Below are 15,704 nucleotides of genomic sequence, written 5' to 3' on the forward strand. Positions count from 1 at the left end.
TGCCTCCGGTGTATGGGGTTTTCCGAACAATGAAAGTTGTAACACAATTCAAAATGGAGCCATACGGTCATTTCTTGGAGTTCATAAGCTCACGCCTATCTTGGCTATTAGCGGCGATATGGGATGGATGCCCGCAAATATCAGACACAAAGGTGAGATGTTGAGACTTTGGAATAGACTTGTTAATATGTCCGATGACAGACTGACCAAAAAGATTTTTAACTGCTTCTCCATGGACAACAGGTGCACAGCCACACCCACCTCTGAGCCCAATTCTAGTTTGATTCAGGCCAGGTGTGACTGCTTAAATCAGTCATCCTCCATCTCACAGTTCTACTATAAATAACACACCAACTAAGCAACCAACACAGCAAGGACGACCTAGAGAGACGACCTAGAGAGAGACACAGAGAGACAGAGACAGAGAGACAGAGACAATGGCGACTGCAGCAAAAAAGGCCAAATATGACGACACTCGAGCACAAGGATTCATTTTCAACACTTCAGCAATAAAAATCAGCCAGACAAACAAGAAATACTTCAACTTCACCCTCCAAACCGGACCAGATCAATATACCGACTGCTGCTCATTCAACATACCTCACCATCCCATCATATACCAAATGGAACAGGACAACACCCCAGCCAAACTCAGTCAAATAAAAAAGACCATCAACACCTGTAAGTTGAATTGCCTACATTCACTCATTTAACATTTGCTATTTTAAATGCCTATATACTTACAGTAAAATAACTAACAAATATGACCATAATAAATACAATGTGTGCATTTTGTCTTACATTCACAAATCAAGACAGCATCCTTCTCTTCACCAACAGCAATATAATTTCCACATCAGTCCCCCACTTCCCAAGAAAGTCCCCATCACAAACAATAACCCTGAAAGAAGTGTCACGTTTTTCAAACCAGCAAAAAGTAAGTAGGCCTACTGAGTTAATTTTTTATTCTAACTACCACAATATAGAATACATTCACATAATGAAATGTAATTCTGAAGGTGGATTCTAACAATAGTTTTTATAGAGTAGGCCTATAAAGTGTTTTTTTTTTTTCTGTTTGTTTGAAAAATAAGCACCGCAATTAAGCTAAGATGACTTAATAGCCAATAGGCATAGCTTAACTTGCCAAGACTGCAGTGCAAATGACAATGAATATGCCTATTCACTTTTTCTTATGGCTTCTTAGGCCTCATTCAAACGCCAATCAAACAAATATTTGGTTATTTTTAGGACACAACAATGCTTTTCCAATGGGACACATAGTTTGACCAAACATTTGTGTTTGATTGCTGGTCTGATCGTTTGTACCTTTGTTAAATTGACGTAGAATGATCAACATTTGCCCTACTCTATGCTGAATTGAAGTGGACTCTGTCCAATACTTTTTTTTTTCTCCTCCCTGTCAATGTTTGGGTTTCCAAGGCTATACAACACTGACCATCATCTATCAAAAGTATAACTAAATAATATACTAACGTCTTTTCTTTTCTCATCAGATTGGACAGATCACTTTCACCGTTATAAAAATTCACCCCTGCACAACCGGATTCACACGCGGCAGCGGACCCATGGAACTACAATTGATCGACATAGCAGACACCACACACAAAGCACAACTATCACTCTGGGACACACAAGTAAACACATTGAACATAAACACATCCTACACCGTCACCAATGTTACTCACCGCACATTCCCCACTTCATCACTAACCACCACCAAATCTTCCATAATCACACCCCTTCCCTCACCACTAGTCATTCCCCCCTCAATTCACGCACTTGAAATAGACACCCCATCATCGAGCACTGTCAAGGGAGAAATTGTAGGAGCACTAATCACAGATAATATTAAATGCGCACTTTGCAATCACACCCATAACTCTTTTGACCACAATAAAGCCACAAACACCTGCACTCAATGTATGTAACAACACACAGATTTAAAACACACAATTCCGGCACCATAGTTATAAAACCCCCACAACACACACCACTCACCAGACTTACAATCACAATGGGCCCCATACAAACTTATTTAGACACATACCAACTCACTAACCTCACAACAGCAGCACTTCTCACAGAGCACCTTTTGCAGGGGCGTGCACACGTAGACGCTAAGGGGTGCTTGAGCACCCCTTGGTGGCCCTCTCTGGACCAACATGCCCTTTTGTCAAGTCCATTTGATACACTTTTCTTTCCTTGTTTTGTATTATTTGTACGTGTATAGTATGTGGCCCATGGTGACATCGATCAATTCTGGATTAAAAGCTTATAATATATTTATTTATACATTTGTCATGATGTTGTATGTCTGCAGTTTACATCCAAAATAATGCGTCACTCTCTCGGTTCTGCACTGCTGTACTGGAGAAGTATATCACTGAGGGCAGGCAAATTTGCTTTTTGTAAGCGACTTCGTCATTCTGGGCTTGTGTTGTCTGTAACGTCGCTTGGGCTTGTTTTTCCATACCTGGTTGCTGGTTTCTCTCTCGAAATCTGGCGTGTGTGTGTGTGCGTGTACTACACGTGGTGACGCGCAAGTTTGTTTACTGTGTGACTAGTGTGAGTGTCATGGCGGAGCCCGCGTTTCAAATGGATATATTCTTCCTTATTTCCTTCAACTGCTCCAATCCAGCACAAAGAATAGTCAGAGTAAGTTGTTGAGTCCAATGCATATTATGATCCCATTCCCACCGCCGCCACGAACGTACGCTTAGCTTGATGCTAACGCGACCCCCCCCCCCCCCCTCTCTCTCTCTCTCTCTCTCTCTTTAATGCGCGATAGAGACGCGTCTCTCTCTCTCTCTCTTTAACATGCGATAGAGAGATGCGTCTCTCTCTCTCTCTCTCAGCAGGGAATGCTTCAAATTGACATTAAAGTTAAATTGATGTGTTGATGTTATTATGATATGTACCATAGGCAATATGCCAATATTGAAAAAAGTTAAAATGACCAGAGAGCAGGCTCATCAAAAATGTAGGTTAGGCTGTTTCTGCTGTGCAGACCTGTTTTTGACCCGAAAATAATGACTTTATAATCGGAAATAACCGATTTTTTTTTTATGTTGGCAATTGGACCCCTCCATCTGTGAAGTACTGGTACTGGTGCATGGTTCCATGCGCCAGATAAGGTGCCCTTTTGTTTCACTTGAGCACCTGCCCCTCAAAGTGTCTGTGCACGCCACTGACCTTTTGGACCAAGAGCACATCACTATTCAATACACTCCATCACTTAGTATCACATCCATAACACACTCCCAAACACCCCCAGAGCGCACCAGCAAGAGCACCAGCAACAGCCCCACCAAGTCAACAGATATTTTTTTTTTTTATGGTTTAAAAACTGTTTATATATATATATATATATATATATATATATAATAAATTCAATCTTTTTGTTAATATGTTGTCTTGTTATGTTTTGAAGAAAGTTATGTTCACTTTAGCACTTTTTGCATTTTGCAGTCAACCTAATGAACAAATAATGTTCACCTACTAACATGGTGCATTTATATAGTGCCTTTATCCAAGGCGCTTTACATAGTGCATTACATTCACCCATTCACACAACCAACCTGCACATCGGGAGCAATTAGGGGTTCAGTACCTTGCTCAAGAACATTTCGACACTAACTGTGTTTGTGACTTACTTCTCTGCCTTTGATTTTCTATACTAATATTTACAATTGTTAGTTATGATTGAATTGATGAATTTGGATACATTCTTTCCATCTAGATGACCAATTGGGGTCTGGGGACCCCCAGGGGTCCTTGGAGTTCCAGGGGGTCCCCAGCTAAATGATAGTTGGTAACCAGATGGACCCCTATGGTCCTGTAACTCAGAGTGTACAAAGGGAACCAAATGGACCTGTTGGTTCAATTTGGTTCTCTTATGGGGGATCCCTGGCATATGTTTTCAAATGAGGTCCACAGGTTACTTGTTGTCAATTTGGGGGTCCTTGACATGAAAAGTTTTGGAAAGCTTTAAACGGGCTGGCCCCATCATATATTTGTGACCTACTGCCCCCAAAGCCAAATGTACGACCCCTTAGGTCCTCAGATAAACAGCTACTGAAGATACCGGGGACTAACCTAAGAACAAAGGGCGACCGGGCTTTCGCAGTGGTTGCCCCCACTCTTTGGAACGCCCTGCCCCTCATGCTAAAAAACGCTGAGACAGTAGACTCTTTTAAAAGACAGTTAAAGACATTTATTCCGTATTTATTTTCCCATGTAGCTCTTACCCGATTTATTTTACATACCTATGTTTTTGTTATTCTGCCTCTATAGTTTACCATTTCACATGCCTACATCTCCAGTTCTGCCTTGTTTATTCTTCGTTACATTTTTTATTGTCTTTTTACTTTTTTGTACTATGTTTTTCCTGTTTTTTTTTGTTTTTTTTAACTTGTTGATTGCTTGTTCCGTGTTCTGTTCAGCACCTTGTGACTTTGTCTTGAAAGGTGCTTTTACAAATAAAATGTACTTACTTACTTACTTTGCGCAGTTACTGTACGCTGCTCAGTACGGTGACTTCTTAAGTCAACAGCGTACTGTTAAAATATGAGGTTTTGTATTAACCGAGGCAGAACCGCCGCCTATTGGATATACTGTGAAACAGCAAAGCTGCTCCGATCGCTGCTAGAAAGTCCCGGTCATGTGATCAACCCAAAACATATAAAAACTCCCGGATACCCATTTTTCACTGTAGGAGTTGGGAGTATTTAAGAGACAAGTCAAACAGCAATATAGAGAGCCAGTAGCGATTTAGTTTATAGCCGTCCGTTTTAGTTTAATCCATTTAGTTAGTTTATAGCCGTCCCTTTTAGTGTATAGTTCGTTTTAGTTTAATCCATTTAGTTAGTTTATACCCGTCCGTTTTAGTTTAATCCATTTAGTTAGTTTTATTTCAGGGCAGGGTTAGGTTTAGTAGTACATATAGGATATAGGATTTAGTTAGATCAGTTTTATCATTTAGATATAGGATTTAGTTAGATCAGTTTTTATCATTTAGTACATTCAGTGTTCAGTGTTTCGTCAGTTTAGTGTTAGTGTCTAGTTTACTGTTTGTCTGTCTCCCAGTTTCCCTGCCCCCGCGTCTTGTCGCCATTTTGGGACATGTCTTACTCCGGTAAGCGCCCGGCCGCTCCACTCATTCAAACCCTCACCCTAACCCTAACCTCCCCCGGGGCAGACACCTAAACCTAACCACCCACCCTCTCCCGACCCCCAGCACACCTCGGAGCAATGGTCCGTCGGATCATAGGGTGCTTCCCGGTCTGAAGCCACTGGGGAAACTCTTTCCATGCTAGACGCAGTAGGGCTTCATACACGAGTTTGTGAAACCTCAAAGTTCTGTTGTACAGCCTCCCATCCATTACAGCCTGTGCCGATCCTTCAGCGATAACGCCAGCTTCTACAGCAAAATTCAAAACAGGTGGTACGCAGGGCAGTTGAGTGATATCTAACGAGCACTTCCAAACTGCTCTCCCCAGGTTGGCGCGAGGGTGTGTAGAGCCCAGGATCACATTAGATCATTGACACAGGGGTGAAAAATGGGTTACAAAATCACGGGATAAAAATTATAAGAGACAAACTGCAACACTTAGGGTCAGGGTATGACACCAATTATACTTTAGTACCCTGACTAATGCCTGGGCTACACATATATGGATCTTTTGCAAAACGGATATTTTCGTCCTCTGTTTTAGAAAAGATCCCTGCCCATACGACAGAGATATCTGTGTCCACACCAGGGGGGCAGTCAGACAGATATTTTGTGAAGCCACTGAGGAAATCGGGATTTCCTGAAAGTTCATATAATGGCCTGTTGTGGCGCTGTCATTGGACCCAGAAAAACCCATATCCCCATAGAAGTCCATGTATTTGGGCCCAACTTCACCTAGACTGTATTACCTTAATAAACATGGTCATGAATACTTTCTGCTTCCAGTCACTAGTTTAAAGTCTCATTTCTAATAATATCATAATATTCTTTTTGGAAAATTAAGGTCCCATTTATTAAAAAAATGAATAAAGTCGCGTATGTTCTGAGGGGCGTGGCTACCGTTACAGTCTATGATCGGGATTCCCCTCCCACTCGAGTCAAAATAAAAACCAACGGAGAAGAAGGGGGGAAGTCCCGCCTCGTTGTCTGGGCCAGCCAATGGCCAGCTGGGCCCAAACGGATCTAGAAAGATGGCGACTTACAATACAAGGAATTACAGGCTTCATGTTACGTTCATGTTAGACCCGGAGAACGCTTTGTCCATATTTTTTACAGTCTATGGTCCACACACAAACGCAGAAACGCATTGAACACGGGATAAAATCACTGCAGTAGCAGGTTTCAATTGTAGGCTATTATATTTGATTTTATATTTACACTTATGAGGTGCCAATCATATGTTTTAATGAAGGAATAAGTACCGCATTTTAAAATCCACGTAAATTGTGAGTGGAAGTGGAACATGTTTCTTTCATTGTCTGTCAGCATGTCACACTATGTGTGACATAAATCTCCAAATCCCAACTCTCGACTTTTCTCTCCATATAATTTAAAAATCACACCCGTGTGAACTGAGTGGTGCAACTCCCCTTTCTCCCCCCCCTCCTCTCCCTCTCCCTCTCTCTCTCTCTCTCTCTCTCATTAGCAGGCAACAGTACAGCACTAATACTATCTCTGTTTCTGGCAAACAGCGCCCCTACTGGTACTCAGTCATACTCGTGCTTATGAATACATACAACGGCCTGTTATAGCGACACCATGGGGCCGACATTTGCTAAACACATTTCTTTATATTACTCGTACACGCAAGCACAGTCACTTCCGTGTTTCCTAATCGCAGCCAGTAGGCTCCCAGACTACATGCAGTATGTCAGTTCCAAATGGTCATGAATACGTATATTATATAACTAACACTCACCACTTGGACTGTTTTGCTATTGCTGTTGTCGTTTTGTTGTCAGGGTTGTTTTAATGTTCAGGGTGAAGCTGCACTGGCTTGTTGGCACTCGGAAACAAAAGAGAAAGGGATGGGCATGTTTTGGGACGTGTTTTGTTTCATAGTTTGTGCTCCCTTTCCTCTTTGTGGATTTCTGCTTAATCTTTTTTCCATGGTAGCAGGCTCCCAGGATGCCCTAACATCTTAGCACCAACATAATCTTAGGCACAAACGTCTCTTGGTTCAATTAAACGATGGACAACAAAATTAGTCTTTGGAGAGCCAAGAGATGCTTGGCTCTGTTCGATGAACAGATAAAAGAGGTTTCCTGATCCTTCGTAAATACAGCTCAAGTGTTTCTTCTGCAACGGAGAGAGGATGATTTTACTGCTAAGATGGCTTTGGCAAAAGGGCCTAATAATGTTACAGTATATAACTATTGTGGAGTGTGTCAGGTCTCACCTCAGGGGGAGGGGCGCGTTACCATGACAACCAGGCACGCCCACGGCCGTGTCATAGACTCAGTGTACTATCCCAGAGCAATTCTAAATCAGCTGCGCCTCATTCCGGCCGCCGCCCTGGTTAGCAATTAAGGACAGCCGCAGCCTGTCAGCCGCGCCCTTTATAAACAACCTGCGCACCTAGCAGTATCAGATCCCTGCTACACACAGACGCTCGCGCAGCATATGCCGTCCACTCGGCGTTGGATGGTAAGTCCACACTCCTCTCACTTATGGACTCTCACGTATGGACTATGTTTATTGTTTGATCGTTTGTATCACCACTCAATTGCTCTCTTATATTCTCACATCACCAGGCTTGTAGGAGTGGGGCTGGAAGCACACGCAGGAGCGTGTGCCCCCCATAGACAAATATACACGGAGAGCCGCATACATGCTGGAGACCCACCTGGCTCGTATCGGGGACGAGTGCGGAGACGGGACCCTCGTATGGAAACGGCAGCTCAACAGCTCCATAAGGTCGCAGTAAGACAAACCGTTCACTATCTATCACCCGTGTTATTAAGAAGAGGCACTCATAGTGGCAAATGAGCAGCTAAGGATAATAACGAAGATTGTGAATGAAGGAAGTCACCCTGTCGATGCTAAATGAAGACTGTGAATGAAGAGTGTCACCGTGGTGTTGTACACTGAAGATTGTTGAATGAAGATAACCCCGTAGAGACTAATGGAAGCTAGCAGGCTCTAGATAAAGTGTCACGTCCACCCTGTGAAAGAAGACAGGCCCGTGTTGTGTTTATTTCACCCTTTGAAGAGACTTTAAGTTGGCTTGCGCCGCCAGGCCCGGTGAAAGAAGACCGTTAGAAACTAGAGCGCTTACTTTGTGTTAACCCCCTGACTGCCGTTGTCGTACCGACACGGCCACCCAGTAGATAGAGAGAAATAAGAATATAAATGCTTGTGTATCTTCCTGTTGGCCGAGCCTAAGGGGCCCTCCGTACCATCCCCGCCCGGTACCATACCAAGTACTTTTACTCTAATTACTCACCACCCCGTATCCGAGTACTTCTACTCTAAAGTACTCTTCTGTGCCTGGTGGATAGAGAAAGATACGCACCCCCTTACCTACCTCCGGGGGAGCCTCCTGGCCTCCTCTGGAACCTGGAAAAGAAGAAGGGAAAGAGTTATACCAAGGTCTAGTTGGTAGACTGCCTAGACCGGGTGTCTCAGGCCCCAACTTTGTACTTACCTTGTGCTCTGACCGTATGCTAACATCCCCTCTCATCCTCTGCAGTGACGACTCCCGCCTCGGAACCGGGACCTCATGCAAAGAATGTTACTGTCTGAGTTCTGTTTGTGAAAACTGACTTTGTTTGAACCTGTTGGAGAAATAAAGCAAGGGGCGCCATCGTGTGTCTAACCCCTGAAACTGCACTCTGAGTTGTATTTCCCACCCGACCTCCCACACTATATATAGTGTGGAGTTGTGATACTGTAGGCCTTTTCTGCAACACAGAACTACTTAAAGGGATATAACAAAAGAGGAGCATGGAGTTAACCCAGTGAGATGAATTTCCCCCAGTCCCCACGCAATGATTATTTCTATGGATGTGACACATTCCAGTTGCGTTAGATTTATTAAGTAATGAAAAGCAAAGCTTTTGCACACCTACAAGCGACAGGTGCGTAGGAGAGGGTACGGTGAACAAGGAAAACAACCGCACACTGTCTTCAAATGCAGTGACCACCATTTATTTACAGGGAAATAGCAACGTTTCGGCCTATGCGGCCTTCATCAGGCTATCTTTATGAACACAAATGAGAAAGCATCCTTTTTGTAGGCTGTCTGGCCTAAAGGTAAGCCTATCAGAACAAACGAAATGACATGACATCACTCAACTTAAGGTGACAGGTACTCATGTGGTTAAATGAGAACAAAAAAGTCATATAAAAAACTCAATACACCCATGCAAAGTAATAAGAAAAAATCATAATAATCCATATTAATCATAACAGTATACAAATGGTAATATTGTTAAATAAAGTATACAAAAATCATGATCAAGAAACATATTGCAGGTTGAAACTTCATGAAAAACCTTCCCTGTGAAAGAGAAAAGGGAACAGTTTACAAGAGGTTAAAACCAGGTACAAAATCAAATCATCAACAATACAATAAGTTAAAAACTATATGGAGCAAACTGAAGGATAAAATCAAAGATCACATGCAGCATGACATTTAATAAAAGTTCATCATTAAGGCCTCTAGGTGCCAATGTTTGGAGTGTGAAGATCCAGAATGCTTCACGTCTTTTTAAAAGCAAATCATGATCGCCACCTCTGTGTGGCGGATCAACTTGTTCAATGCCGCAGAAACGTAAAGAAGATATGTCATGCTTGTGATCGTTGAAATGTACCGCCACTGGGTAGTCTCTATCATTTCTTCTAATAGAGATTTTATGCTCGCTTATCCTTGTCTTCAGTTTCCTAGTAGTTTTGCCCACATATGCTAGACCACAAGGACAGCGCAGCATGTAAATGACGTGAGTGGAAGCGCAAGTAATGACACGGTTGATGGGAAACAATTTGCTAGAGTGCGGTTGGCCAAAATGATAAGTTTTGTATGTATTGTTGCATTGGGCGCAACTGCCACAGCGGTAATTGCCGTTGGGTAGCGGGGCTAGCAGTGTCTGGCTGGCCGGTAGAGGCACATGCCTTTGGTCTGCATGAACAAGCATATCTTTTATATTGCGCCCTCACTTGTTTACAAACAGGGGATTGTGTTTGAAAATAGGCGCTAGAGCAGGATCGGACGTCAGGACAAGTGTTTATTAAAAACCGGTGACCGAAACCTTTTTTTCTTTTCTCTCGCTCTTTTTGAGGAGATCTGCCCGAGATTGTTTCAATGCCGTGTCATAGGCTCAGCCGGGTAGCCTCTTTGTAGGAACCTAGCTGTCATATCATCCGCTTTTTAAATAAAATCTTCAGTTGAGGAACATACTCTTCTGAGTCGGTAAAATTGGCTTTTAGGAAGCCCTCTTTTTAGAGTAGGATGGAAACTGTTACCCATTAAGAGGGTGTTCTTGTCAGTTTCTTTCCTATACAGGGTGGTAATAAGTGTGGTGTTGTCTTTGACGACCCACATGTCAAGAAATGAAACCTTTTCCGAGCTGTATTCACAAGTGAATTGTAGGTTGCTATTAAAGCTGTTCAAAAGTAGGTGAAACTCGTTAAGTTCATCACTGGTTCCTTGATATAGGCAAAACATTTCATCTATGTACCTATACCATTTTTTAATTTTGTGCAAATGTGCATTTCGTTCTGGGTTAAAAACATACTTTTCTTCAAAGAACCCAACATACATTTGCATAGTTGGGCGCACAAATGGAACCCATGCTAGTACCAGACACCTGTAAATAAAAATCACCAACTGAACTGAACTTGAAGTAATTATTTATTTTTCATTACCCATTTTGTAAGTTCAATGATGAAGTTATTAGGCGGATTAATAGTAGCGTCACGGTTATTGAGATAATAGCCTAAAGCCTCAACACCACTGTCATGGGGTATGTTTGTGTAGAGGCTAGCAACATCAAAAGTAACCAAAATAACATCATCCGGCACATCAGTGATACCAGAAATATTGTTAATAAAATCAGTAGAGTCTCAAATGTATGCTGGTAAAGAATGTACATAGGGTTTGATGAAGTAGTCAACAAATTCAGATAGAGGAGCCAAAAAAGAATTAGTTTGGGCAACAATAGGACAATAAGTGATTTATGTATTTTAGGCAGTGTATACATCACCGGGCGGACTGGGTGCTGACAATATAGGAAGCCATGTTCAGATTTAGTGATCCAGCCATAATTTTTGGCACCCTCTAAAAAAACACTGAGTTCTTGTTGCAACGAACTAGTGGGATCACTTTTCATTTTCTTGTAGACAGTCGTTTTTGACAATTGAGACATAATCTCAGCTTCATATTTATCTTTATCCTGAATGCAAATGCCACCTCCCTTATAAACCGCAGGTTTAATCACTATCGGTTAATACCAATATTGCATTTTAAGGCCAACATCGACCCATACAGATTTGATAAAATATTGTCCATCCCTAGATAAAACACTTTGGAAGTTTTGAAAATGTATTGTTAACAATGTGCGTGAAAAGTATCTTGCATTAAAAAATAAAGTAAGTAAAACAATGTTGAGTGTTCAACAGTCTGCCTGAACCTCTACCTAACCCAACTCCTGTCACATCTACAACACTTTGTTCGAAATCAAAGCCGAAGACGTTTCTGTTTACTGCTGCTTTTTACTGAGGTTTGTGGGGGAAACCACACCGGAGGACAATCGAAAAATAAGTATTTTATGTCATACTTGTGGAAATAGTTCAAGCAATTCAATTAAAGTTTCCAATTTAACTTGGCAGGGAAACATACTGCCGAAAACAAACAAATTAACAAAGGAACTCTCCTGCAGCCTGTGGAGAATAGCTGATCTGTAGTGCTGTGAGAGCAGGTGTCTTAAATAGTGTTTGGGGAGGACACTGGCCAGGTGTCTTCCCTTCCACTCATCATCTCTGGCTCCGCCCTCCAACACTGCAATGGAACTGTTAAAGGCACAGCCACACATACACACAGAACCCCACATAGCAGACTAAAGGCCCAGGGGGCCATCACAATTGTGAATGCATCACACTTTACATTGCCCTTAACCCATTTAGACGTTTGCTGTGAAAGAATATATATTCAAAGATTTGCACCACATTAAAAAAATAGCAGATCTATAAACTTGTAGTGCGGCACTCAGTGCCACGCTACGAGCTTGTAGATCTGCTGTTTTTCAATAGCTAAAGTATAACATAATGCGTAAAACACCAAAAGGGTTTCCGTCCAGATGTTGTGTGTGTAAAGCACACTGCCTTCCTTGTTGAAATGTACAAATAAACATGCTTACTCTAACGGGCAAAGCAGTGCTGTAACTTCATTACACTGTTTAATAAATCAATTCATACATCAAAATATTATTATTAGACAATCAATTTGTATATTTATTCAAGAGTACATTTGCCTTTTATGATCCAATAGAGTAAGTCTATGCCATAGACTCTATGGTGCATGATGTGTATTGAAATCAGACACCTTGACGTCTCCATGTTGCAGTTGGCATACAGTCTGAGTCAGGATACACAAATCCTCCATGCGACCCGACCATGGCTGATCAGACCCCGGCCTGTGTCCAAGTGGCATGCTACACTACATCCCCCACTGTCTGTCCTGTGTCCAAGTGGCATGCTACACTACATCCCCCACTGTCTGTCCTGTGTCCAAGTGGCATGCTACACTACTACAGCCCCCACTGTCTGTCCAGTGTCCAAGTGGCATGCTACACTCAGCCCCCACTGTCTGTCCTGTGTCCTAGTGGCATGCTACACTACAGCCACCACTGTCTCTGTCCTGTGTCCTATAGTGGCATGCTACACTACAGCCCCCACTGTCTGTCCTGTGTCCTAGTGGCATGCTACACTACAGCCCCCACTGTCTCTGTCCTGTGTCCAAGTGGCATGCTACACTACAGCCCCCACTGTCTCTGTCCTGTGTCCTAGTGGCATGCTACACTACAGCCCCCACTGTCTGTCCTGTGTCCTAGTCTCATGCTACACTACAGCCCCCACTGTCTGCCCTGTGTCCAAGTGGCATGCTACACTACAGCCCCCACTGTCTCTGTCCTGTGTCCTAGTGGCATGTTACACTACAGCCCCCACTGTCTGCCCTGTGTCCAAGTGGCATGCTACACTACAGCCCCCACTGTCTCTGTCCTGTGTCCTAGTGGCATGCTACACTACAGCCCCCACTGTCTGTCCTGTGTCCTAGTGGCATGCTACACTACAGCCCCCACTGTCTCTGTCCTGTGTCCTAGTGGCATGTTACACTACAGCCCCCACTGCCTGTCCTGTGTCCTAATGGCATGCTACACTACAGCCCCCACTGTCTCTGTCCTGTGTCCGAGTGGCATGCTACACTACAGCCTCCACTGTCTGTCCTTTGTCCTAGTGGTATGCTACACTACAGCCCCCACTGTCTCTGTCCTGTGTCCTAGTGGCATGTTACACTACAGCCCCCACTGTCTGCCCTGTGTCCAAGTGGCATGCTACACTACAGCCCCCACTGTCTCTGTCCTGTGTCCTAGTGGCATGCTACACTACAGCCCCCACTGTCTGTCCTGTGTCCTAGTGGCATGCTACACTACAGCCCCCACTGTCTCTGTCCTGTGTCCTAGTGGCATGTTACACTACAGCCCCCACTGCCTGTCCTGTGTCCTAATGGCATGCTACACTACAGCCCCCACTGTCTCTGTCCTGTGTCCGAGTGGCATGCTACACTACAGCCTCCACTGTCTGTCCTTTGTCCTAGTGGTATGCTACACTACAGCCCCCACTGTCTCTGTCCTGTGTCCTAGTGGCATGCAACACTACAGCCCCCACTGTCTGTCCTGTGTCCTAGTGGCATGCTACACTACAGCCCCCACTGTCTCTGTCCTGTGTCCTAGTGGCATCAGCTTCGGTACAACTCCAGCTATACAGCCAGCCTCTCAAGCTGCACCGAGGCTAATTTTAAACCCTCCTTGCAGGTGTTACTGCAGTCTGTAGCGTTTTGGGTTCCTCCTCACAGAAGGCATGGTACACTACAGGCCCCACTGTCTGTCCTGTGTCCTAGTGGTATGCTACACTACAGCCCCCACTGTCTCTGTCCTGTGTCCTAGTGGCATGCTACACTACAGCTCCCACTGTCTCTGTCCTGTGTCCTAGTGGCATCAACTTCGGTACAACTGCAGCTATACAGCCAGCCTCTCAAGCTGCACCGAGGCTAATTTTAAACCCTCCTTGCAGGTGTTACTGCAGTCTGTAGCGTTTTGGGTTCCTCCTCACAGAAGAAGTGTTTTGGGCTGCCAACCCTCTCCACCCTCCCTGGCCGTCCTCTGTCTCTCCAGATGTCACAACTCCCAGAGTTCTTCAGTCTGTTCCTGGTTGTCACTGGTACTACAACTCCCAGAGTTCTTCAGTTAATGAAACATCATGAACTTGGACACATCATCAGTGTTGTAAACCAAGACTTGTTTAGATCAGGGTCCTCCATTTTCAATTCATCAAGAAATCTGTATACTTCTGTACTGCAGGAAGTATACAGAAGAAAGGAGGGAATGGAAAGAGCTGGATTAGCTGGAGTTAGAATAAGGGGAATATTGGTGTAATACAATATACTATATACTATATATATATATATATATATATATATATATATATATATATATATATATATATATATATATATATATATATATATACTATATATACTATATACTATAGTATATTATAATACTATAATACAATTCCTATGATGGATAGGATCATATTTTTTTTTTTATTCGCACATTTTAAAACAACACATTTGGAACAACATATATTGTAGGGTGAGATTTAGAAAACCCTGTGGGGATTTATAAGGTTAATCTAATTTAACAAAAATAAATCAATAGAACCTAAATAGTATAACAATGGATACTCAGTATAAATGAAAAAGTAAAAAAAAGAATGTGTAGTGTGTGTGTGTGTGTGTGTGTGTGTGTGTGTGTGTGTGTGTGTGTGTGTGTAGTGTGTGTGTGGAAGAGACTCATTGAATTGTTAGATGTGATTCATCAAATGGTTTTAAGTTTATATTTAAAATGATTTAGTGAAGATATACTTTGATGACATCACAGTATAGAACATAGCAGTGGGCGTGTTTTTTTTTCCCCAAAGATATTTATACATTTATTAAAAAGCATATACTTAAATGTATTCAAATATTTATATAAATTATTTTAAGCCCAGAATCAAGCCTTCCAGGATCCTGGTGAATCATGACCATAAAACCTCTGATTCTGAGAATAAATGAAAATGAAAGACTCTAAACAAAGAGCATGTATTAAATGTAGTAAATCACATAATTAAATATGCAATCTTGTTGTTTTGTTTTTTTTCTCACAGAATCAGAGGTGTTATGGTCATGACTCACCAGGATCCTGGATGGATTGATTCTATAGGCTTAGAATAATTAGAATAATTGATATAAATTATCTCTATGGGAGTTTTCAGCTCTATAGCTGTTCCATGCTGGCAGGGTTTTCGTTGCGGGTTTGAGTAAATGGCGACGCCCCCCTGTCAATCACCACACGCCCCCAAGGCTCGCATCAGCGCGTCACCCAGAAACAGGAGTATTTCAACCTAGAGA

The sequence above is a fragment of the Protomyctophum bolini genome (genome assembly GCF_963924005.1).
Source record: "Protomyctophum bolini genome assembly, chromosome: 18".
NCBI classification, from domain to species: domain Eukaryota; kingdom Metazoa; phylum Chordata; class Actinopteri; order Myctophiformes; family Myctophidae; genus Protomyctophum; species Protomyctophum bolini.